The sequence below is a fragment of the Erithacus rubecula genome, assembly GCF_903797595.1.
Source record: "Erithacus rubecula genome assembly, chromosome: 2".
Classification (NCBI taxonomy): domain Eukaryota; kingdom Metazoa; phylum Chordata; class Aves; order Passeriformes; family Muscicapidae; genus Erithacus; species Erithacus rubecula.
In genome coordinates, this window is record NC_136685.1 from 59,535,132 (window position 1) to 59,561,551 (window position 26,420).

The window sequence follows — 26,420 nt, forward strand, 5'->3', positions numbered from 1 at the left end:
CTGAAACTTGCTGCAGTACCTTCTATGGGTTGCTCTCTGTGACAGTAAAAATGAACTTCTGAAGTCTTGCAAGAGGGAGGAGAGAGGACGATGATGCTGGGCATACACAAAGAAGTCAAAGGTGCTGGTCAGGAGTCTGCAGTCTCCCAGAGGGGAAGATACTGGCAGCCATCATTTGGGGGCTGAGATAAATGCTGCTAGTGTAGAAAACAGCAAAATGGGAAAACCTCAATCTGAAACAAATTCTAAGCACTCCCATTTCCTATTGACTTATTCTGACATGACATCAAATAAAGATCGCAAGCCCAAAGTCAATATGTTTGCTCAGACAGAATAATTCCAGTCAAACAATACTCAGTGTCAGGAATGACAGTGTCACTTACACCAAAATCAGGAAAACAAAGACAGACATGCTCATGGACCTAACAAGGAGCAAAACCCCCTTTGTTTAGCCCTCTCAGTATTGACCATGCTTGTAGGAGCAAGCGTTTTTTGTAAAAGAAGTCATAATTTATCATGAAAGTATGGTCACATGTCTATACAACTTGAGGGAAACCCCAAGAAATCCCAAGACTCTCCTGCACTTCCTGGATTGAGCAAAATTAAGCACTTAGGAACCTGACTCAGAGATCAACAAAATTAACAAGGGCCAAGGACCACAGTAGCACAGTAACACAAGAAGATTTTTATTAATAGATTCTATGCCCTTCTATGTCCCTGTATTGCCAACTGTGAGCACTGAATTGTTATTAGTCCCTAAAAGATGTAGGAACAACTTAAAATTCTTAGCTAATAAAATTACTAATGTTTTTTTCTAAATAATTTTTTTTTTAAATAATGTTTTTATTTACTGTGGTATCTGCCATAAGAACCACTGCTTTCAGGATTTATGTAAAAACTTTTTCGTCCATGAAGCTGATTTTTTTCTTGATTTCAGTCAAAAGAATACTCTCAGATGCCAGTATGACTTTTGATGTCACCGTGACCCTGCTGCGAGTTGGCATCACTTCGAATCAACTTCCAGTAGCCTGAAAACGCGGCTGAACGGATTCCCCAAATGAAAATTTGCTCTGAAAAGTAAGGGAAGACCTGCTGTCAAAAACCCAGCGGGCGCCGGTGTCACCGCAAAGCCAAACCAGGCGAGGCCAGGCAAGAGACCCCCGCGCTGCTGGAGCGGCCGGGAGAGGGAACCAGCCGGCTGAGCTTCACTCTCCGAGCAGCCGTGGCAAATCTCAGGAATACAAACGCTGTTCCCCGGAATCGCGCTCAGGCTTGACTAACTCAAAGACAGTGTGAGCGGCAGGACCGGGGCGTGTGCCGGAGCGGGACCAGGGCCGGGTCCTGCTTCGGCGAAGGTTCCGAATACCCGTGGTGGGTGCCCGAGCACCGCGGGAGGGCGGTGGGATGTCTCAGGGAAGCACGAGCACCGCCTCTCGCGGCCGGAGGGCATTCCCGCTGCAGCGCCGCTCTGCCCCGGCCCGGCCGGCCCCGGGCGCTGCGGGTCCCCATTGGCCGCGGGCGGCCCGTGAGCGGCGGCGGGGGGGATGCGAGCCCCGTTACCCGGCGCGGTGCGGCGGCTGCCCGTGTCCCCGCGGGCCGCTCCCGGGGCCGGCGCTCCGCTCCGCTGCCGGCAGCGGTGTTGCAATAAATGCGTATGTCTGCGGCACAGCCTGGGGCGGCAGAGCCCGGGGCGGCGGGCGGGCTCCTTGCCCTCCGGGGCGGCGGCGAGCCCCGCCGGCCGGCCTGGTGCGCGCCCCCTCCTCCGCCGCCACGTGCCCTGGGGTGAGCGACGGTCGCGGTGGTCCCCGCCCGGGGGACACCGGGCTCGGGCGCGGAGCCGCAACCGGCTCGGGGAGCCCCGGCGGTGTATTGTTCTCCCTGACAGATAACGTGATCTCGGCCCGGCGAGAGCGAGGGGGCGGAGGGGCCGGGGGAGGGAGAGCAAGGAAGCGGAGGGAGCAGGAGGATCCCGCGTCCTCGGAGGAAATTCTCAGGCCGGGAGGACGCGCGGCTTGCGCACGGCAAGCCGGGACTGGCTCTCCTGGGAGTTCCCTCGGCGGGGAGGGGGAGGGGAGCGGCGATCTCCGCCGGCGGGGAGAGGCCGCGGCTTCGCCCTGCGAGGCCCTGCCTCCTCGGTGCGCGCCCTCCCTCTCTCCCCCCCTCCCTCCCCGGCGCGGAGCTCCCGCGGCTCCCGCCCCGCGCAGCTCCCAGGGCGGGCAGCGCCCAGCACCGCGCCCGGGAGCGCTCCCGCTGCCGCGCGGGGGGACCCGGTGACGTCACGGGCGGCGCGCTCCCCGCGCTCGCCGCCCTGTAACTTCTGTTCTGGGAAGTGGTGCCAGGAATAGCCCGGCGGAGCCGCCTGCAGCGCGGAGCGCTCCCTCCCGCCGCGGCCAGGGCGGGCTGCGGCTCCCGGGCCTCCGCCTCTCCCCCGTGCAACACCAGCCCCTCCGCCACTGTCAGGGAGATGGTGATGAGTCTTTCCAAAAAGAGGGAGAGGAATGACCTGCCTTAAGATAAACGCGTGAAGCGGGCGCCCCTTGGCCGCTGGAATATCTCTGTCTGTCTTTATATATAAAGAAGCACCGCGAGCCGCCTCACTCCGGGCGAGCCCTTAGCAAAGGAGCAACACGAGCGCCCGGCGGGATCAGCAGCAGCAGCAACAACAACAACAAGGGCACCGGGAGGGCTTCCCTCCTTCCTCCTCGGTGATTTCCCAGGTGAGCGGCACGGGCTGCTGCGGGCAGCCCCCTCCTCCCCGCCCGCCGCTCGCCCCCTGTCACCGGCAGCAGCTGACAGCCGCGCCGGGCGGCGGGGCTCGGTGCGGGCGCCGCGGGGCTGGGGTCGGGCCGCGGCACGCAGGGCGCTCCGCGGAGCGGGGGGTCTGCGGCCGGCGCTCCGAGCGCCGCCCGGGGCTGCGGGGGTAAATGGAGGGCAAGGCGGCGGGAGGGCGCCGGCGGGGGAAGCCGGCGGGGCTGTGAAACCGCCGGACCGGTAAGTCACCTCTGTGGCGGCGGCTCCGTGCGCTGGCAAGCACCGGCACCGTCCCCAGGGCACCACGGCCGGCGGCCCTTCCAGCTGAGCCGGCGCAGGAGGGGGACACGGCGGGGACAGGCCTTTGTCGGTGACACGCCATTAGGAAATGTGGGGAATACCCGGCTTGTAAGTGTATGCAGATGAGGAGAAGGCTGCCTTGCGTAATCCCCTCCTGCGGCGGGGAATGGGCATGGTCACCGCCGGCGAGAGGCGCCCGCGGGGGGGCCGGCCCGACGGGGCTCTCACCGCGGCCTCCGGCGCCCCGGGAGCGGATGGGGGGGCACGGAGGCAGGGGGAGCGCCCGGGGCCACCCGGCGCGGCGGAGGGCAGGGCGCTGGAGGCGGCGGAGGGAGGGACGGAGGGAGGGAGGGGATGTGCCCCGGCCGCCAGCGCGTCCCCGCGGGGGTGCCGGACACGGGGGAAATGCGTGCGTGTGCGGGGACACCCGGCACCGCGGTGGGGTGCGTGTGCCAGAGTGCGTGTGCGCGCTGCGCCGCGGTGACTGTTCCCTGAAGTGGGTGGGACGTTGGCCCGTTCCGGGAATGTTCCATGACGTGTAAACGCCACAGGAAGGGGGTTAACGAGGGGCTCGGCCGGGGCCGCCGCCGGGTCCCTCCCTTTCTCCCTCCCTCTGTCCCCCCGCCCGCCGGCGGGGCTGCCGCGGGGGCCGGCGGGGGCACGATCCCTTATGTAATGCGGGGTACGTGTGCGGCCGGCGGGGATTATGTAAGCGGCACGTCCGCGCCTGTCGCATAGGATATCGCATAGGATACACCGCCGCACGCCGGCACCGCGCCGGGAGACGGGCAGGGGCGGCGAGCTGCCCCGCCGCGGCCCCGCCGTGTCCCCGCCGCCGGGGTCAAGCGGCGCGGGAGAGGCGGGGGAAAGCCCCGGGTTATCCCGGGTCATGCCCCGCAGCCCGCCCCGACCTTCCTGCCGGGGGCTGGCGCGCCGCACGGCCCTCCCCTGGAGAGAGGGAGCCCGGGGCCGAGGGCACGCAGGGCGGAGGTGTCCGGGCTGCGGGGCTGGGTGTCCCCGGGAGCGCCGGCCGCGGGAGGCCCCGCCGCCCCAGCGCGCCTGGCCCGGGGTCCCGGCCAGCACGGCTTGTCTCCGTGGGCAGGCGGCCGGGGCTCGCCCCGGGACAACGATAAACCTCCTCACAGCTTAATTTCCCGGAAAAGGGTTCTGTTTTTCTTATTAGTTGGCACTAATAGTCAAACTTTTTTTTTTTTTCGAGGTTTATTTATTTTTTTTTATATATGATAGTTGCAGAAATGAAACTTCTGTGGAAACACTAAAGAGCTGGGGTTTTTTAGGCAATAATTCTTAAAAACCTTTTTAAACTAAAGTAATCGAAATACCAGTGAGTTTCAGCCGAAATATTTAGCTAAATAGTTTCCCTTCTCTCATTTTAAAGTGAAGCTTACTTTAATATTAAACCTGTCTGGGTTTGTACATTATTAAATAATGGAGGGGGGCACTAAACATTTTGTGCTGCCTTAGTCAAGAGTGTCACTTTTTCTTTATTTTTCTAATGAATTTATACTGAGCGTTATTACGAAAGAAATAAACAAAGTGGTCGGGGTGGCAAAAGAGAAGCATTGCTGGCTAGCTCTGTGTTTCTCTCCCGCCGGAGCTGCGGGTGCAGGCTTGTGTTCGTGCGGCTCCCAGCGCAAGGGGGCTCCGGTCATCACCATCAGCAGTTCTGGGGACACCGGGTAATTAGAGTAATTACAAGATTAAAGGAACTACTGGTCTAACGAGGTACAAATTCAGTGGGCCCAGTTTTAAATTCTGTTGTTGTTGTGGATTGCCACTGACTACCGGAGGAATTTGATCCTCAGGTTATCAGGACATGGTGTGGAATCCTCAATATTTTGATAGTGAAGATGATATACAGACATGCTGAAAAAGTGCATCTGTTTTTCAAAGATAGGAGAGTCTCTGCCTGTTAGATTTGCAGCAGGAGGACATATTTAGATAGATGCTGTGTAACCTGGGGTTATATTTATTTACGCTTAAATGCTAAATCTTTCCTGATCCTTCCACTCAGGAGATATTTCTGAAACTTCAGGTACGGCTTATCTGAAACTTTCTTCATTTTTTTTTTCCTTCGTCTCATGTCTCAAAAAATTTAAGTGTTGTAGAATAGGCTGAGAAGGTTTTTTCATGTGAGTTTTAAGAAGTTACTGCTATAATCTACAAATGTATTTTAGATTTCAGCTGTGCAAAGGCAGTAGTGATATGGTATGAAGTCAGTGTGTCATTAATTTTGTTGATAGAACAATCTGCATTTTTAGCGTTTTGTAGTCTGTTGTGTTGATTTTTTTGTGTTATTTTCCAATGGCTGTTGGGCATAGCAGTTCTATGCATTCTGTCTGAGGTAACTTCTTAAAACCTCACTGCTATGTATTAGAATGGAATTGAGCAGCATTTGTCCCAAAGCACAAATGTAGATGACTTTTAATTGTGTATCTATGTCCAATTGTGTGGCAACAGTGCAGAATGCTTCTTTATAAAGGCAGATTATTAGATTCTCAAGTGACTAGATTGCCTCATATGTGAGATCTGTTTACAAACCTTCTTGTTACTATGAAGACAAAACAGAGAGCCATATGCATTCATGTGGTCCTTGCTGAATAATGGTACATGTGTCTACTTGAGTGTTTGGCAGTATATCATGTTTAGTTTATGTGGTGGCACCCTACAAGGCTATTCTTTTTTTGACTTTTAACTATTTCTAATACCACCGGCTGTGTTCAGTTGTGTGAGCTAATTTATGACCCTGGTCTGCATGTTTGTAACTAAGCTGGACATTTTAAAAGCAGGACATTTATTGTTGAGCATTTTGCCAAACTTCTTTGCTCATTCATTTATTTAGGTGCTTTTTTAAAAGAAAGGAGAAAGGTGAATTTCATTTAAAAAGAAGTGGAAGTAATGAGTACCATTTTGTATGTTTCTCTGCTCATCATTTCTGGTCAATATCAGGGGCAGTAGTAACTGTTACTGTTACTGCTTTTGTAATTTAACCATATTGGGTAAGGTAGTGGGAATATAGGAGCTGTGTGCCTGGCAGAGTGGTTTACTTAGTGAAATACTGCAATACTTACCCATCAAAGAGAAGAATGCTTGATATTTAAGAGTATTCCTGTATAGAAGTCATGGTAATGTGTAAGTCACAGTGAAGTGACTTGGATTATGAAATATGGCTTGCTGTCTCTGAAATTTGAGTGTGGTGGGGTTTATAATAAGCTGTGGTTTGTTATATGGATAGTTATCTATCCAGCTCTGTAAGTAGAGCTCAGCAAGTACTGCTTGCTTGTAGTTGATTCTGCCTAAGAATTGCAGGTAAATTGCCAGAGCTGAGTACTGACTTCCTCTGTCTTGGGTCCCATCATGAATCAGGCCCGTGAAAAGTTGCTTCTTTGTGTCTTCACACAGGGTAAAGAGAAAATGTTTTATCCATTTTACCTCAACTGTCGGTATGTGGTTTTAAATTATTGGTCCTCCAAGCAGGAGGAATGCATAATTATTATTATTCTTACAGGTTAAAGGCTTCATGTTGAGTTAATTGTTAATACTTTTGGGAGTTGAACAGGAGTGTTGAGTGCAGAGGCTGCATACCTTTGTTGTTTGAAAAAGGTCCGATAAGTTATGAGGAAACTGCTTTAAAAATTCTTTTTTTTTTTTTTTTTAAAGAGGCAGGTTATTTTTTTTCAAGATTTCTTAAACAGCATCTCTGAAGTAGTATTACAGATTAAATTATTTGGCTTTCTCCTGTGCTTTAACCATTTGTTTTTTGGAGGTTTTTTTTTGTTTGCTTGGGTGTTTTGGTTTTTTGGCATTTCCCCCCCTTCAATAGACTAACTAGCAGGTGCTAAAAAAAGTGAAAAAACAGCAAGGGGAAGTGTAAGCTAGATGGAAAATGGAGAATAGTACTTTTCACATAATCAGTCGGTAATTGGGGATGCTACATTTAAATAAAGCAGCATAGAATTGTGATAGAACAATGAAAGTTTCAAGCTGGTTGTGCCATTCTGATAGGAAATAGCAGCTTTGTACAGCCTTGTTTCTCTTTTGGGTGCTTAAAAATTTTTATAAGACTTTGCAAGAGCTCCCCTATTTCAGCAGGAAATATTAAAATGCAGTTCATTGTGGCCATATTTTTCATTCTCAAGTGAAATTAGCAGTTGTGAAAATGCTGGTCTGACAGCCTGAGAGAAAAAAATCCACTGTAAATAGAAATATTAGAAGTTTTTCCATGACAACCAAGTAGCAAGCCCCTGTTCAGAAATAATTAGTGAAATTAAAGAATATGTTAATGTCTGGAAACATCTGGGGTTTTTAAAAATGTTTTTCTTTTTATTGAAATAGCAAGTGGGAGGTAACATGGGCATCTTATTTCACCATTCTGCTTTGTTCACAGATTAAGCAATTGGCTTTACCCTCCCTACTTATTTGTAGTAGATTGTCCCCTGTAAGGTTTGTCCCCAAGAAATCTCTCTCACAAAGCTGTGAACATGGAAAAGGTTCAAGAAGATGTAGGTAGAGGGAACCATCTTACACAATATTTCAAAATCCCAATGTAGAATAAGACAAAGTAGCATATGCAATTTTGTCTGTCAGAAATCTCTTGCATTTTTTATTGTCTTGTGATTAAATTCTTGCCATCATTGATATGGTCTAAACATAAGAGATGCTTCTTGCTCTGAGGAAGTATTGTGAATCCTGAGTGCTTGTTTTCATTTTCATTGTCTTTTGGGAACATTCTCTACATCTGCAAAATGGTCACTCTGTTTGTTTTCTGTATGTCAGGGTAACAGCAATGGAGTGTTGACCACACTGGTTTTGGTCACAGGATTGCTTATATTTCCATATTTCCTTGTTCTACCCTGGACATGTCTCTCTTACTGTTTTTTCAACCTGGATGTCGCCCTTTCTTGAATAAGCAAAAATTGTGCATGTTTTCCCCCCCCTTCATTTCTCTGGATGGGAGCCTCAGGGCATACCTACCCAAAAATGTACCACTTGAGTGGTTTTCTTAAAGTAATACAGTGCACAAATATGGATTTAATTATCTGATGTAAATTCCCCTGGTACATGGTTATACTGATATGACCAGTTTGTATAGTGATAATATCCCTTTTTTCTGAGCTTGTTTATGCACATTCTATTGCTGTCAGCGTAAACTTAGTTTCAGCAGAAAAGTTCTTTCTAAATATGTCATGGAAACCACAAGAAATGTAATAATGTAGTAGTTAATGAGTTTATAGCCACTTCATGTACACATGGGTTTGTTTTGTTGCACCTCAGTTTGTGTTTTTGCAGAAAATTATTTTCTTGTTTTGGCTTTTTTTTTTCCTATTTGTTGATAGTTCTGCCCTAATGCACTTACAGAATCTGTAAAAGGAAACTCACGTACAAGAAATTTGATATTGCACACCCAAAAAAGAATAGTATAGAATACACCTTTCTTAAATGTGTAAGTTCACTTAATTGCAATGTAAGTAAGTCATAATTAGCTGCTGCAGCTCTGGCTAAAATCTTTTACTTACGTAATTTGTTAAAATTGGGGGGAAAAGGATGTACAGTATTTTTGAAAGGCATGGCTTACTGCTTTTGTGTCATACAGGAGAAATTCAAGGTTTGACTGCTACAGAAAGTTTCTTTTTCAGGTAGTAGTTTATTGGAAATTTCACACAAAGAAAAGCAGGTAATTTGCATGTATAGTTCAGTTTAATAGAAAAGTGGAAACCAGAGGAGTGAACGGGAATTGAAATTACAGTGTCAGGTAACTTTTAAAAAGTAATGCAGTAAAGTAGAGCTTGACCCTCTTCATAAGAAAATACTCATAAAAAATGAAGCAGAAAAATTCCAAGTTGTTTTTTGTCATTTATGGGGAAGTTTAGACTTTTGTGACTACAGAGAATAGTATTGCTAAAGAAATATAAAAAGCTGAAAGGAAATTCTAACTGCACAGTGTAAGATACGATATAAGATCAGAGAATTTTGTTGAAATAATAGTATTTTTGAGCAGTTTTTCAGTAGAGCAGTATCTGTGTTTAGGCAGAAAGGAGCTCTTAAGTTTAAAAAATCTAGTGGCACAGGATCAGGGTTACAGAATTAGTCTTATTAGACAGTGGGGTTTTCTTGCGTGTTGGTGTGTTTTGTCATTTTTGTTTGTTTAAATAAGATAAATGTCCCAGTTCTCTGTATTTTGTGTTTCTGGCTTACATTAAAAGAAAACGTGTAGTGTGTCAAGAGAGAATAGTACGAAATAATAATCAAGGTTACCCTTCCTTGACAACAAGACCTGACACTATTTAGTTAGAGCAAAAACTATTTAGTTTAGACCAAAGTCAGTATTCAACAGAGATGTGAGTTGCTGGCATCTATTAGCCATCTTCATAGGTCAGTGTAGTTCATTTTGAGTGTAGTCTGCTTACAAAAGTTCTAGAAGTATGGGGAGTTTTATGTTCCTTGTCTCTCAAAGACAGCTAAAATAAATAGTTCAGTTGGCTGAAAAATAAAATCTTCATTTGCTCTTAACTGTTGTCAATTTTTTGTGAGGACTGGGTGTGATTTTTTCTTTCTGCACAAGCATTAGCAATGAAAAAGAGACGCCCTAGAGTGCAGGGCAGGCCCTGGTTCACTTACACCTCTGCACGCTGACAGTGTTCAACTGAGTCCTGTGTGACACTGAAACTGATTCATCTTGAGAGCTGAATTTCTACAACTGTTCTGTTAATGTCTTAGAAAAGAAGATAAAATGCAATTCATGGTCTTCTGTAACGACAGAAATAGACAAATTTTGACTTTTTTGCATTTAAAATCAGTTGTGTTAATGAATGCAATTTCTGAAACTGCTTATGAAAAACCTTTTAGGTGCATTTGTCTGAAATAAAATAGTTCTTTAGTGAAAAAGGTGTTTATTTTTGGCAGGACATTCATAGACTCCTACAGCCAAATTCCCTGTCCTGTGTAAGTCAATAAAAGTTTCTAGTTTGGTGAAAATAGGATTAAACTATCAGCTACAAGACTATAAGGTTGGACATCTTGCTTCTGTCTTGATATGATAATCTGTTCTGATCACCAGGTGAGGCTGTAATATTAGGCTCTGAGTAAAGAGATTTTGTTTTAAAATCTCTTCAAAGGTGTGTGAATTTAATTTCTTCCTACATTCCTAGTAAATTTCTGTCAAACAAAACTTGCAGTCTGTTCCATTATTTTATGCTTGGTCCTGCAACAGTAGCAAAATCCCTTTAAAAGTTAGTGAATGTTTTCACAGGGCTGCTTGGCTCGAATGTTTTATTTCTTAAGGTTTAAATAATGGATAAGCTACACATATTTAATTTGTGAGATACAGCTGAATTTTGATACAGGCTTAGCAGGATGTTACTGATACATCTGAAGAAATTTCTTAAGAAATTTGTAATAAATTTAAGGGTAGGAGTTTATATAACACGCTTAGGAGGAAATGGTGTTAGTGAAATACAAACTGACAGAAAAGTATTTGTTTTAGAGCTAGAGTGATGCCAAATACAGTGTTGCTACCTTTGCAGTTGGTTTTTATGATGGAAAATGTAGGGATCAAGAGGACAGTGGAGTTGGTCCAGTAAGTTATCTATCATGTTTGATATGCCACATATTTTTAATCTCTGATTTACCTAATTACTAATGAAATACACAAATTGTGCTCATCTTTGACCGAATTAATTGTAGTGAGTAATGTTAATTATTGGTGAGGAACTTCATAGTCAGCCACGCATTTGGAGTGATTAGTGGAGCAATTTTGAGTCAGCTGTTTTTTTCTAAGCAAGTAAGGTTGTAAATTGGAACTAATATAGGGTAGTATGACAGCACCTTTCTTTGGCCTGACAGGACTTTGGTCTGTAAAATGTGGGGAGGCAAAAGGATGCCTACAATACGTTCATTTTCTCTGCTTTGTTTTTTAGCTCGGCTCATACAGTTGTTCAGTGATTCTATTAAATCAGTGATCTCTTCATGGAAAAAAATTTAACCACTCTGCATCTTAACGTTTATGAACAGGCTTGAAGGAGAAGTGAGAAAGTTTTGGAGAACGGAATGGAAGCATGTCAGGCTTTCCAGATTTTTCTTTTGGAGCAAGGATGAGATGCTTTTGCATGTCACCTTGGAAATGCTTGTTTTGTCTGGGTTGTGCAGATTTCCTCATCCTAGGCTGGTGAACCTGAACCCTCCATGATGGGAGGCTGAACTGGACACGTTCACTTGGAAAAGATGAGTGTACAGGAAGAATCTTTGCTTTAGTTTTGGTCTATGTCCTTTGTGTGATGCTTTATAGTCGTGTATCTGGGGTCTTTGCTCATTCTTCTGTAGGAACTGTGAAGTAGCTTGCAGTAGATGTATCCTGACTTTCTTTCCCTTGCTCCTCAGATCACCCTGTGCATGGCAGGAAAGAGAAAGACACATGGGATGATGGAGTTCCTTTATGCACAGCTCTCCAAAAGTTCAGTGCAGCATATTTTCCACAAATGGAATTAATATGAGAGAAACCTTTTAATTTTCTTTCTCACTCACAGTCTTATTAGTTATGGAAGAAAACAGGCATGTTAAATACACAATTTTGGATGTATGGTGGTTGAGGATGAGGCTTAGAAGGGAAGATCAATAAGATGAAGTGGAGAGGTTTGAATGTGACTGACAGTGGATTATAATTGCCTACCGGAAGTTATTTTTAATCACATTGGTGTCCCTCTAACCTACAGAATTTTAGTAATACAGTCTTTAGTAAACCTGTCCAGTCTCAAGTTGTACAAGCATGTGTCAATAAGTAACTAAGGTCCTATTGAAGGCACATTCAAGGACACTATTGTAAGATACTCTAACTTCCAACTTTGACATCTCCACAGATGCCTTGCGCACAGAATATGGTGCTTCTTGTCTTGCTCGGTGCTTGAAGGTATTTGTTTTTACATTTGCTTATGCATGGTTTTGATTTAATTTATTTGCAGTATCATTTGATCCCAGTTCAACCCACTTAACTAGCAAGCAGGGGAATAAATGAAACTAATTTCGACTCTTTTTCTCAGTCAAGTGGGTTGTCTGGTGAGCCAAAAGTGTAATAAATACATTTGATGACTGTTTACAGATTCACACACTAGAGAACTGAGAGCTGTGTTTTAGTTTCCTTGCCTAATTCAGACATTGTCTCATGCAGGTGATGGGAATATACATGTCTTTTATCTCAGCCAAAAATGCATTTTTTTGGCTCCTGCTTTGATGCTTTTCCATAAAAATGAATATATTAGAGCAGAAAATGGAGGGAGTTTGCAACATTGTGTGAAGAAATATTTAAGAATGCGTGTGTAAGTATATACATCAAGACTCATGTATGTATATGTGATTGTAACTTTTATCTCTAGTCATGTTCTGTCTCCTTCATAGTACCATATACCTGGAATAATTTCATGAGAGCTCATGGTTGGAGGTCTGGCTTGTTGTCACTGGGAGGAAGATTTGTCCTGGATTCTATGTTGGTTCAACTTCTGCTGTTGGTTAACTGTCAAAGAAAATATTTTAAATAAATAAATTAATTTGAATTATTTATGTATGACTGTTAGCATTTATTTCACAAATATCTATATAGATGCGCATACACAGCCACATGGTGTTGAAAAGGTAAAAAATCTTTTTAAAAATCTTAATCTGAAGTTCTCAATGAGGACTGCCCAGGGTATTTTTCTAAAATGTTATCCACTGCTCCTGGTGCTCTGCTGCTAGGAGGATGCAGCAGGATCAGCAAGTGAGCATGGCCCCATTTAGCTGCTTGTGACTGACTCAGCCAAGGTCATGTCTTGTTGGCCCATAAAGATGTTTGCCTTTAAGCTGAAGCACTTTGAATTCCTTTTACATCCTCGTGTTTCTGGGGGACATATTCACATCACTCTCAGCCTGCTTGGAAGGGGAGAGGGTCATTCCCCAGGCCCTGCCATGGATGGTGCCTGGCATTTCCCTTGTGCATGGTTCTTGCTGAGCCTTGCTCCTCTGGTGGGATGCCCACCATGACACTGCAGCTGAACTAGTGGTGCCAGCTCTTGCAGTTGTAGGGAAGTGGCTGGAAAGTCACTCCATGAGCAGGCTATCTGTGCAAATAGGTGATGGAAAGCAAAGCTGTCTAAAAGGCACTTGCATCATGCCAACGTGACTCTTATTGCTGGGCCTTCACTTTCTCTGGAGCCAACACAAAACCTCAGTCTTGCTCTCACCTCACAGTTTTCTAATCTGTGCCCCATATTTGAGAAGATGACACCAAACTGTGCCTGGCACAGCTTGGTGACACCATGTGAACTGCCCCATCTCCTGTGAATATAATGAAGATCCTGTCATTTTGGATTGTGTCCTGACCAATAAAAGTGCAGAATGGGAAGTTGCTACTGATTTTGATATATTTTTTTCATGAGGCCAGGGTTTTGCCATTGGCTGTAGATAGGACTTGTACTGCTGAAGTAGTGCTCCTTGTGACTGTCTCAGCCTATAAATGGAAACCTTCAGCACACAAAGTTTGCTTTTCATTGAGTATAGTAACGCTAGGTGAGAATGTTGGGAAAATTGTCTGCAAGGAAACAGCCTCTGGATAGTTCAGGCAGAGAGGACCTACAATGAAATGCACTCAACAGAAATGATCTTGCCATTGCCAGATAGTATAAGGTATTTCAGAAAAAATTGCGTTTTGTGTTGTATTGTACATTATGTACCCCAAGGTACTTTCCTTGTGATTTGAATATAAAGTGCATGAAGTCTTAGGTGAAGGTGTTGCAACTGACTGGCTTAGAGCTGTGGTTTTAGCTTTTTTTTTTTTTTTTTTTTTTTTTTTTTTTTTTTTTTTTTTTTTTTTTTGTTATTATTTGTAGTTCTAACCTAGCTTAAAAAGAAACTTGCTTGGAGGTGGGGCTGTATCTTACTTGTCCTGTGTGCTTCTCTCCCTGGTGAAATCCTGTTATTTGGTTTTGGAATTATTAAAATGTGAGAAACCTGCATTTAATTTCAGTTTGTGTATGATGTCCTTTTTTATTTTATTTTATTTATTTATTTATTTATTTATTTATTTTTAATGATGTCTGCTTACTTCAACTGGCATAATTTCAAACTTTTTGGGGGCTTTTTTTTGGGTCTATTTCTGGTATGGTTCAGCATAAAAAGACAGATAAAACAGTATATACAAAAGGTTTGCATGGTTTTAGTTCATTCTAGTGTACTCTACCTGCCCTGTGTATCTGCTCCTCCATCTGTAGCCCAGTAGTGCCAAACTGAGTTAGGTTATCCCTGATAATGGAGTTTTTCTTCACATTTCCCTGTTTTGGATGTAATTTAAAATAAATTCCTGCACTTCATCTGATGGGTGGATAAGAGGGGAGTTGAAGTTTTTGGTTTTTTATTTTAATGATGCAAACAAAATAAAAAAGGAAGAGGAAAAAGCCTAGTTCAAGGAAAGCTTATGACATGATTCTAGAATGCATAACCCTGGGCAAAAAGGGCCAGTTATTGGAGTAGTTCTTGAGTAACCTAATTGTTTGATAAAGATCCTTGCCTGTTTAAGTTGTTGTTGGTTGTTGGAAATATTCCATTTCTAAATTTGTTCCTTATTGCATACCCTAAGGTATGTGTACAACCCAGTGTAATTGCAGTTTATTATTTTATTAATGAGAGCTGTGATAATGTGTTGGCTCATGAATTCCCTCCAGTCCAGGTATGGTCTCCTAATTGCCCAGGGCTCTGCGATTCCGTCGTTTGCTGTGGGCATGGTGGCAGGGAGCACAAGCAAATTCTCCCTAAGCACAGTTTACAAAACTGAGACCTTGCCCTGAAGCCTGTGTTTGGTGTGATAATGCAACCAAAACCTGGAAAGGCCGGATATGATTTTAGTGCACATGTAATAAGTAACAATAGGAGCAGCAGAAGGAAATTCTTACTGCACGATCCTGAGTGCCTGAGACCTTGCCAGCTGGAAGGAGAGGGCTGCACACCTTACTTGGCCTTCTTAACCATAACAAAGCACCCCTTAGCACTTCTTTGATCTGGGTCTCTCCTTCTGCCTCTGTGCCCAAGTGGCTGGAAGACGCTCACTTCATTTGCTGTAAGGCACACAACAGTGAGCAAGCATCTGGCATGCAACAGCATCTCCTGCTTTCCATGAGCCTCAGGGGCAGCCTGTACTAGGGTGCCTGTTCCTGTGTTCTGGAAGCTATTTCTGTTTGCTGATCCTGGATCCACAGTGCATGAGAAGGGAGCAGCAGCAGTGGAGGTGTGGTCTGTGGAGCAGTCGGGGAAATCCAGTTTACTGTGTCTGTAACTCTGGAGACGAAACTTTCCCGTAAAAACCCATGGCAGGACACCACATCCTCAAACGAGTGGCGCTTGCTCCACGGCACAGCCCAGCTTTCCTGGCACTCTGTAAACCTCTGACCCTGCTTTGCAACATTTGGGGAGCTCTCTGAGGACCTTGTGGCAGCTGTAACCCCAGCCCGCAGCAGGGGATGGCGATTCCCCCAAGCGTGTCACAGCTGCCTCCTTACTGGGGTGGCTCGTACAGTTTTCCACAGCTTCTGAAACTGCTCATTACAGAACTTGGCTCTTCCACAAGGGCTTTTCATAGCTGTAGCCCCTGTGGCTTGATGCAGCATGCTTTTCTGGGGGAACAGATGGTACATTGCGTAGAAAGTTACTGTATTTTTGTATCACTGGTTTGTATTTATTTATGTCGATCTTCATCTTCCTTTTTTTTTAAGGTGTTCATATAGGCCAAGTGCAGAACTTGGAATCAGTACTGGATTTGCCTTGGATATATTTGTGTATGAGTGCAGTGCTTTACACTGAGTAGGGTGTGCTCTCTGAAGTTTTAGGGAACAGATTTTCATAATTTTGATTGAAATTAGTTCAAAGTACTGCAAGGGAGAAAAAGTATTTTCAATTTAGAAGTAAGAAGATCTTTAAAAGAGAAAGTCAATGTCTTCCTAAACAAGCTTTGTACTCACTGAAGCACAGTTTAGTTTTCCAGTCAGTAGATGTGTTTTCTGTATGTAATCTTTGGTTTTTTTAATTAATATCATCTGGTCAATTTGAGTGAAAATGCTATTCCCATAAGAAAAATATTTATTCTAAATATTATTGTTGCCTAGGATCTTGTTGAATTCATGGGATACAGAAGCAGTCAAGTTGATTTAATATTTTTAACATTTTTAAAGTGTTTTCTCTTTGTTTCCATGAAAGCAGTTTTAAATAAGTATTTTAGCAATTGCTTATGGTTTCTGGAAATTAGGTTACTTATTGTGGAAGACTTCAGGTCCTTAAACATGGGTTTCAAATCTGCTTTGTCTTGATTAGACATTTAAAAATAAAATAGAAATACTTGAAGCCACAAAATAAGGGCTTGCCTTTTCCTCCACTTAGCTTCCAGGACTTAATGTGTTTTTCCCAAGGAATCTCCATAAGCCATTGCATATAAAAGATAGTTACAATCACAGGGTTGTGGTACCACTTGGCCAAAGCACTTTATATATGAACTTCTAATGTGAATATATATATATATATATATATAATTATATATTTAGATGTCTGCATGTTATTTTTATCTATACATTGACATGTGCACAAGTGTGTAAATATGTATAGACACAGCACAGACACAAATACACTCCCACATTATGTCTCTGTGGACACTCACACACATCTGCACTACATGGGATCATCCCATTTCAAGGGTAATGTTTTCACCCTAAACCCAATCCTTGCCATATAATTGGAACGTTCCTCTTGGAATGTGGCATTTTTCCAGTAGCTTTTGGGTGGGATGGAGGCTGCTTGTCCCTGTGCCTGAAGACCCCTCAGGCACCTGGCACAAGAGACCAGTGCTGGTGGCAGTGTCCTGCTGGGGCAGGAGGGCATGGCATCAGGCAGCTGAGTGCAGTGAATGAGGGGACAAAATGATGAGGAATCCTTTGGGAAGTTCTGGAGTTGCTGCCAATGCATTGGTGGTTGGATCGTGCCCTTCAGCAATGGGCAGACTCTCCTCCTGCATTCTGTGTGCTGCTGTATTGAGGCTGAACACCAGGTTCACAGTGAAAAACAAGCCCTCCCTGCCCCCACTTCTGTTTTTTGCCACACATATTTTGAATATAAATAATGACCTGCTATCAAGTGTTTTGTCAGCTTGGACTTTGTCATCTTTGCCTTGTTTTCATTATAAAATTGGTACAGGATATTTTAATTGTCTGCTTGTAGGATTGTTTCACAGAATTCCCTTAGTGATGTGACAATTCAACAACAAAAAATTTCAATATAATGACTTTTACACCTGTACTCTTCAAATGGTAGTGAAAGGATTATAAAAACCTTGTACATAATTTGAATTCCCAAGTGATATACTGTAGTGGCTTTGTTAAAAGTATTGTGTGGATGGGTTCTAAAAGGGTAAAAGTGTAACTGAGTTTGTGGGGGTCAGTGAAGGTGTTAGATACTTTGTAAGTAGCCAACTTTAAGAGTTGTTTTCCACCTGTATTTGTACCTACCATAACCAATGTCTGTTTTGGAGTGGAAAGGAGTTTTGGAGTGTTTTCATCAGTGTAGCAAGGGTGCAGTCAGTGAGGCCAGGTCACAGTTTGCATCTGTCTCTGCTGTAAGTTTCAGCTGTTTAATGAGTAAAACACCATACAACAGATATCTTTAAAAAATATTGGGGTCATATTTGGATATTGCAGAGAGCACGTTCCACTTTCTCACCTCAAACCATGGCAGAGATGGCTTAATACTCTTTGTCAACTAATGGAACAGTAAGGTGCAATTACACGAAAATTAACTCCTGAGACATGGATGGGTGTGTAAATCCACTGCTGTTCCTTGTTATATTCCATGTTCTTTAGCAGAGCTGTATTGCAGCAGGCAGCCATAGACATGTGGAAAAAGCCTGTTGTGATATGGCACAGTGGTGCCTGGTGGTTACACAGCCTGGCCCTGTGCTGCTGCTGCTGGGCCATGCACCAGTTGTCTCAGTATGGTCAGAAGTTGAAATTGTTGGTGCATTTCCTTCATTCTTGGACATGGGTCTAAAAATAGTTGTCCAAGTTTGTTCTGAGTGAGTGCAGTACCAAGTGGTCAGATTTCAGAAAGTCGAATGGCTCTTAGAGGTGTTGTTTAGGATGCTGTGCACAGTGGAAGCTTTCTTACAGTACTTTTGAAGGTTCCATCCCCTTTTTTCCTTCCCTCAGGACAATGTCACTACTTACACCCACTGCTTTGTACAATATGGGCTGGATTCTGTTCCAGCAACCACAGTTTTAAGGGTGAGATTCTGGTCACTTTGCTCTGAGCTAATCCAAATTGTCTTTGCTGCAAATCGTTGTCAACACTGCAGACTAATTTGTCTGCTCTCTTTTTTTATATTGAAAGGAGTCCTGATTATTAGTGCCAGGTTGACAACCTTCAGGATTAGGTTTTCAAGGTAATGTCAGAACAAGAAGCAGTGGAGGTTTTTTCATACTACTTGGCAATGAAGCTCAAGAGATAAGTTACCTTTGAAAAATTTACCTCTAAAGGACAGGGTAGTAAACAACCAAACCAGCTTGTATCCTTGTAGAATAATTTTGTTTGAAAGTATATCCAAAATGTTTAGTTTCTAAATAATTAGACTATTATATCTGATCTTATTTTAGTAAAATGAGCGGTTTTGGTTAGCTGGTGACACTGTTTATGTCCCATGAAATATATCCAAGATACAGTCTGGTGATTCCCTAGTTTCAACTCTGTTTTGCTGAAAACTGACTTCAGTTCCTAGTGTGACCACAGGGTGGTTATTGCAGAAATAAGGCAAAAATACTCTCTTCAGCTAGTCATGGTGGTATGAGAAGAAAATTCAGAAGAGTATTTTCCAAACTCCTTGTAACCTTGTAACTGAGGTTTATTAAGTACCTCTATTTGAAAAACAACTTCTATCAAGTGAGGCACTGCTACCCAGTCTGTGACATTTGATGTATTCTGGGACATGCTTATTGTGGAATGACTGTATTTATCAGTGTGTTTTAACATGTTGTTCTGAGACTATCAAAAATGGGTCTAGAATGTGTCTCATGTGCATCCCTCTGCCCAGGAGAGGATCAGCTGTAACCAAAGCATTTCCTACAGCTGGTTGCTCAGAATGCACTTTAAAGCTTCCAGTGGTGGGTGGAGACTCTGAAACCTCCTGAAATTCTGACAAGGATCTCATTTGGATTCTTGTCAATGCTTTCCATTTAAAAAGTCTTTCTAATGTTTAGCTTGAGAAGGTAGTAATGGTGGGTAGGATGCTTGACAACTATACTGATTTTCTTACATTTAGATGGACAAGTCTGGGTGACAAACAGTTACCAAATGTTGGGCATCCACATGCCACTACCCAGCTCCTGCATCCTCAGCATTTTCCTTAAACTGGGACCTTACCTGCTTCAGAAAGACAGAGGCAAATTTGAAAAGAAGCCTCTGTATTCACTCTGCCAGGTTGTCAGCCATATCTGATAAGGGAGTCCTGGAGCTTTACCCTGGAGCTTTATCCTGGAGCTTTATTGTGCCTCTGATGCATTTACAAAACATGTTTTACTTCATGGCATCCAAAGCAACGTAAGGCTTGATTTCCAGATGCTTGCAGAAGTATGAGCTGCAGAAAAAAAGCTGAGTGCATTTTGATATTGTAGTAATATTTCATTCCACCTCTATATTGCAGTAATATTCTTACACAAGCTGCACAAGTAAAACAAGAGCAGCACGGCTCCTGAGCAAATATTGTTTCTAGTCACATTCGATACTTTGCAGCTGACTGCTTGGCTGTTTTGCTATGCAAGTGCAAAGAACGCTGTTAGCAATAAAGGCACTGCTGGTTTCTCCTCCAAAACCTCCCTCCTTGTGGTGCATTGGAAATGACTGAACTTTGGCCCTCAATCTGCTGACACCCTGAGGGAGCGTAAGTGAAATGACGTCTTTGCTTGTTTCAGCTGCACAACAGGAAACGCTCGTGGCCTCCCCTTCTTCCTGCTCTGAGAAAGTGCTGCTGCCTTTTTTTTATCTTTTTTTTCTCTTTTTTTTTTTTTCTTTTTTTTTTTTTTCCTCCCTTCCTCTGCAGTAGAATGGGCTGAGACCTAGTTTCAGGTCTGGGCTTGGCAGGCAGCTGGTGCTCACACAGGCCCCCACTGCTGCTGCCTCCTCCCTTGGGCAGCCAGTCGCCTCCTATTGCACTGCTGGGGGGTGATGCCAGAAATATGAGCTTTATGTTTTTCTTTTTTCTTTTTTTTTTTTTTTTTTTTTTAAATTTTAAATTTTTTCACCTTTTGTTTTTCCATCCTGGAGAAGTAACTGAGAAGAGAATACAGTTATGTGGCAATGACTTGCTCCATGGAGCATGTCACTGGACACATCTGAGCTGCAAAGACCAGGATGGTCAGGTGATGATTTGCCTTGGTGAGACCACATCACTACTTTTATGTAGAGGACACTGTCAGGTGGGAAATGAGGGACCCTGGAATATGGTCCCAATAGTGCTGAATAATGCTGGATATACAGGGCCTGAACAGATTTCTTTGCCTTGCTGCATGAAGCTCTTGCAGAGCCCTGACAGGAAGCCTGTTTCACCCTCTCTGGCTGCTGCTTTTACACTTCATAACCAAAACAGGGATATGAGTAAAAACAGTTATTTGCAAAACACGAGCATTTTGCTGCTAACTCAGGGAGGAGGATTCTATCTCAGCATAGTCATCCAGAACATTAAAGCAGTGCAGTGTTTTTGTGAGTGAAATTGACTGATTCAGTATTCAGCTGTTATTCTGTAATGACTGGGGGGGTGGAGAGGGTCACTTTTAAAAAATAAAACACATCTGCACTAGGGAGTTTGGATATAGTGGTGTGAGAAGGGACACTGAGTAGTTTAGAGTACAGTATCCTGAATTTGAAAGATTTAATTAACTTTGAATGTAAACAGTGCTGGTGCAGTGGCTTATTCATTTGTTTAAAGTTGCATAGGCATATTATTTAAGGAGCAGCTTTTGTCTGGGTTCTGTAATAAGCAACTTCTGGATTTACCTCATTAATCTTTCGTACTACCTAGCTGCATAGCTGTTGTTTTTAACAAGCTGGAGTTATGTAACATGAATCATGCCTGGTGAGATGCTTGCTAGCAGGAAGAAGCAGGATAGGCAAAGAAATAATGGCACTCAACCTTCTGCAGAATAGGATATGACTGGGTTTTGAGATGAAATGCTGTGTGTTGGTACTCCCAGCTGTACAGACAGGATCCAGGTGTTATTAGGAGGATGTGTCTTGAAACAAAGTCTTGGGATGGGAATGTTTAACAGACAGAAGAGTGAGTTTGCTCAGGCATGAGCAGTTCTTGGAGGGTTTTGTATGTGTGCATGCCAAATTCCCTCCACTCCAACCCAACCCCCTGCCTTCTTTTTCCTCTGGGATAATAAATGGGAAAATTCCCTTAAATGGGTCTGATTTCACATGTAAAAGAAAATAACTTGATGAGCTGTGATTGCCCCTGTAAAGTGTTATATAAATCTTTTTCCTTCCTTTTTTTAATATGCCCTTATAGTATCATTAGGCATGTGAGCAACACACCAATCCTCTGTCTCAAGTGATTTTACAACCAGTTTATGGAAAGGAGAGGTAAGTGATTGTATGAATGCATTAGAATAAAAGCAATTGATTTAAAGTTAATTTTTCCTTTTATAATATTTCCTTGACAATTTTCTCAGCTGTTACTTAGGCTTGATCTTCAAAGTCATACTGAGTTGTTAAGCCTGGGATGACTTTTTGCTTTACTGGCATGTATACAAATATTAAATAGTAATGTCAGGAAATAAAGATGCAAGAATAACAGATCTTCAGGTAAAGAGTAGGAATAATGAATATTTTGGAAAGGAATGGTTTAGTGCTCCTGAATTCCCCTTCAAACTGTCCCGTTTGACCAAATAATTATGTATTTTTCCTTTGCCTTTTCTGTAAGTGAAACAGCTATAAAATGTGGCATAGGGTTATAAACTCCTGTACTTTTAAACTTTATTGTTATTAACAGCAGATGGCCAAAAATGAGTGCTGATATTAATGGTTTCCTGCACTGCCATGTGTGTGAATGAACACGGTGGCTGATGGTGCCTTGGTGCAGGTGACAGCTGAGATGTTACAGTGACAAGCAGCCTCTGTGAGCTGCTGTAGCCAGCACCAGTGCTGATAACCTCAGCACAGAGACAAGGGGATGAACAAGCACAGATGGAAATGAGTGTTTTCTCGCACAGGAGGCCATCCAGGTCATGGCCAAGGGATGTCAAAAAGGCACTATATGGAAGTAGACCATGTTTTTCTTGGTATGTCTTTATTTTCCAAACAAATGCAGGATTCCTCTTGGACTGTCAGTGCAACATCCTTCAGAAGAAACTTGCTTTATTATGAAAAAGGAAAATAAATTTCAGCCTTGTGGAGAATTTTCATTTATTGTATTGAATGGACTTAGTTTTGTATAGTCTGTTGCAGCAGCAGAAGCTTAGAGCTGGGACTCTAAATAGTGGCACATGAGGACACCAAGACCTTGTAGGTGGAGAAAGATATTTTCCTGAGCCTGCATGATGAAAACCAAAATTAGAGTTCATCAAATGCTTTCTCTTTCTATCAGCTCCAGTATTTATTACTTTTGACTCTGTAGTGGGCTTTATCTGACTAATGGTTATATGCTTTCTGCAACTCCATGATTTACGTGATGCAGATGAACATTGCGTAGAGACTGCATATAAAATTGTTGACATTTTTGTTGGTGCACTTTCCTGTTGTGGCTGCTTAGGAGGATTTGAGTGTCTTTTGCTTGAGTGTACTTTACTTGAGTTTCCCTTACTCTTTTGGATGAGATGTCCTTGTGGCTTTGTTAAAAGCCATGACTTGTAAAGCCAAGAGGGTCTGAGGGAGCATCACGGGACCCATGGGAGTTTCCACCGCGTTTCGGTAGAGTTGAGCTTGGCTGCAGAGGGAGTTGTTGCGGCTCCCTGCTGCCTTATCTTGTCAGGTGAGAGCTTTTTCCTGCTGGCTTTTGCTGGGGGGCATCCAGGGGTGGTCTGGGGGCTGCTGGTGGGTGAGCTGGGCTGTGCAGCACAGGATGGTGCCACGGCGGGTGAGCATGGCTGGGATCGGTGCCTGTGAGGAGCGAGGGTTGGTCACCATGTGCTGTGGGAGGTGGGGGCTGGCCTGGATTCTGGTGAAATTCCTGTTGAAATCTGTGAGTGAGCAGAGTGGGGTAAGCGTGTGGCTGCTGGATGGAAGGAAGTTAATTGTTGTGAGTGGCACTGATGCACAAAGAGGGGGTGCATCTGTGCATGAGCAGGCAGTGTCTTGCTTAGGAGTAAACTCTCACATCCTGGGGTCTTTGAATAGATCTTCAGAGGTTACTACTCCAGGTCTTGAGGCTCTGAACATAGGGATTTCTTGCCCTGCAAGTTGCTGTACACAGTTTTATTTTCCTTGCTTTTGTGTATCTTGTTCATTCAAACCCTTAAGTGTTGTCAGGTTATCAAGTTGTTTCCGTATTGTGGCAGAACTTGAAACAATTACCAACTCAGTTTCACCATTTTTGCCTGTTAAAAAAAAAAAGGTGACATTTAATTTGCATTAATTATTTAACCAAATGAGATGCTCAGCATGAAAATGACCAGGTGCAAATTAAGATGAAATAAGTAAAGGAAAAAAATATGCTCTGCATTACATTTTTCATATTAAGCATTCTATTTGTATTTAATTACCAGTCCATCTGCAAGAAGACTTTTCTTAGCAGATTGAAGCATTTAAAAAAAAAAAAAATCAAACTAATTTACAGTAAGACTGATACAAATAAAGAATAGATTAAGATGGGAGAATATTAAACAAATCGTCTTATTATTGCAGCCTTCTTTTCTCTTAACTCTGGTTGTACTGTGAGCCTTGGTATGATGTCTGGAGCCATGCAAAGGCCACCCTTTTTCCATGTTGTGTTGCTGCAACACAACCTCTCCAGAGCTGCTGTGTGTGTAAAATTGGACCCTAGGTAATACTGAAATTTGTATAATGTGTAACCTGAGTGGTGTGAGGTCTTAGCTCCTTGTCACAGGAATGGATTTGAGAGTGTTTGCCTGGTGATTGTGCTTGTTGCAGTCCTGCTGCCTCTCAGCCAGTCCCTTGTGAACCTGCCACTGCTTTGGGAGAGGCAGATCACAAGTCATGATGGTTCCACTGTTTGTGGGGATGAGAAGCAAAAGCTTTTGTTCAGCTGTAGACAGTGCTGGCTGTGGGGTTGTGTTGATTGCACCATCAGTCTCACCAAGGCAAGTTCAGCACCATAGTGGTGTTGCCATGGTGCATGTTTCTTTGGAAGCACCAATACAAAACCCTTCTCTGTTGTAGAGAACAGATTTCACCCTGCAAAAATACGTGTTCTGTCTTTCTTTACCTTGGCAGGCCCTGGGTTTGAACCTTCCCAAACTTTGGAGATGTTTGTCACAAGGTTTACTTTGTGAATGGAGTTGGTTTTTTGAGTGCATCATGAAAAATTTGGTTTATCTGCATGGAGCATGCTTCCTTGTGGAGTTGCTTTCCACAGTGCAGTGATTGTAGATTAAAATCCTTTCTGTTGTGCTTGTGCCAGTCAATAACCCCTGCAACAGGTCCATTTTCCTGACATACTGCATGCAGTGAGGTGCCTGGTTGCACTAGTGAGAAAGAAATTTTTTTGTTTTTGCTGACGTGTCATTCTTGTTGATTCAAAATGGTAATGACAGGTTTTTTTATTACCATTTTGCAAAGAAACTCTTAAAACTAGAATAACACTCACTGCTTCAATGTATATTTTATTCCATCTGAAAAACTGCTTTAAATGCATGTGTTTGCACTCGGAATTGGAATGCTTTGCATCAAAACTAGAAATGACAACATCATGTGCATGGAGTAGACTTTGAGTTTATGGTAGTGGCATGCTTTACTGTCTGTGATGTGTGATCACACAAGCTCAGCAGCACACAACTGACTTGATGTGTTTACTGTAATTCTCTACCCAAGGAAGTACAGTCTGGTGAATTGCAGGCTGGGCGGGGACTCAGTACCCACAGCCTCAGTTCCTGGTTCTGCTGCACAGTTCATGAGTTTGGGGCAAGATTCACACCACCTTACACTGATTTTCATGTGAGTTATGTTCATAAATATGAATGAGGAACAGCAACATCACTGTTGTGCAGTGCTCTCTTCATGTCAGTTCCACTTCCTTGTCTTACAGACATGTCCTGTAGACAGATGCTGTATTGTGACATTGATCCATAGAGAGCCAATAGGGGTTTTGTGCTAAAACTGACTGTGAAGTTTGGACCTTAATTATTTTTTTGTTTGTGTCTGTTTTTAAGTGACCGTTCTCAGAGCAACTGATAGTTGTGCTATTTACTATGAGTGCCTCTGCTCATGGTATTTATGGTGTTAAACATAGAAGTCATTGCAAAAGTCAGGCTACATGTGGCTTTGGAGTCCAGTTCTATCTCCTTTACTTATGAGGAAAATTATCCTAAGTAAGGTGCAGTCAGCAGCCGAGGCATGAGAGAAATGCAGCACAAATATCTGCCAGATGAATCTGATGCTTCATTAGCAAAGCCCCTAAGAGAAACTTTAATTTCAGGCAGATTCCCAAGTTGTAGTGAAATCACTGGGTCTTCTCCTGAAGTCCTTCTCCTGAAGTTAAGTATATGGTTATATACTTTGTGAATAGGAATGGCTTATTGAGCTGGAGCCAGCATGGGGAATTTTGGGACTCCTGCTGTTCTGCTTACAGTGTTTTGCAGGAGAATTTAAGGGTGTAGAATGACACCAACTGGATTCACAGAACAATCTGCTCCTGTTCCCGTGAACTCCAAATTATTTTCCTTCTCACATGCAAAGTTGTATCGAGAGCTGCATTTAAAAACCCATCTGTTGTCCATATTATATCAATAAGAAGAAAAAGTTTAGACTTCTAAAATATTCTGGTTATGTGCTCCATCCTGCTGTCATCTGTCTTTCAACTACAAGCCATTACTTGTAGTTGCACATTCTTGTAGCTACTCAAATCTTTTCCCTCACAAATTAAACTCTGAGTTACTAAACTGCCATGATGGAAGGAGGATGTTACAAACTGGTAGTGGAAAAAAAAGGACTGCTTTCAGAATATGATGCTTTTGGTAGCATAAAATTAACGAATCTGTGTAATATTTGTTTTCCTATTAAGTATGGAAATGAGTAATAAACTACTTCAAAAATTGTCCCATCATATTTTTCATTGCACAGTATATTTGAAGTATCAAGATGTGCTTTGATATAATTCATGACACAAATGCATGTAATAAATTACAGCT

The 26,420-nt window shown here is 43.3% G+C and overlaps 1 protein-coding gene across 7 annotated transcripts in view; it reads left to right on the top strand.

The window, feature by feature from the left end:
• The first annotated feature begins 2,276 nt into the window (after positions 1-2,276).
• Positions 2,277-26,420, top strand: part of HIVEP2 (HIVEP zinc finger 2) — a 135,101-nt gene continuing 110,957 nt past the window's right edge. For 5 of the 7 annotated variants that reach the window (XM_079330889.1, XM_079330887.1, XM_079330892.1 and 2 more), the window contains exon 1: positions 2,277-2,717. The gene's annotated coding sequence lies outside the window, so the exon portion shown is untranslated. Of the gene's footprint in view, positions 2,718-4,976; positions 5,108-26,420 lie in introns of those variants that run through there. The other 2 variants (XM_079330890.1, XM_079330891.1) reach the window with 1 other exon arrangement.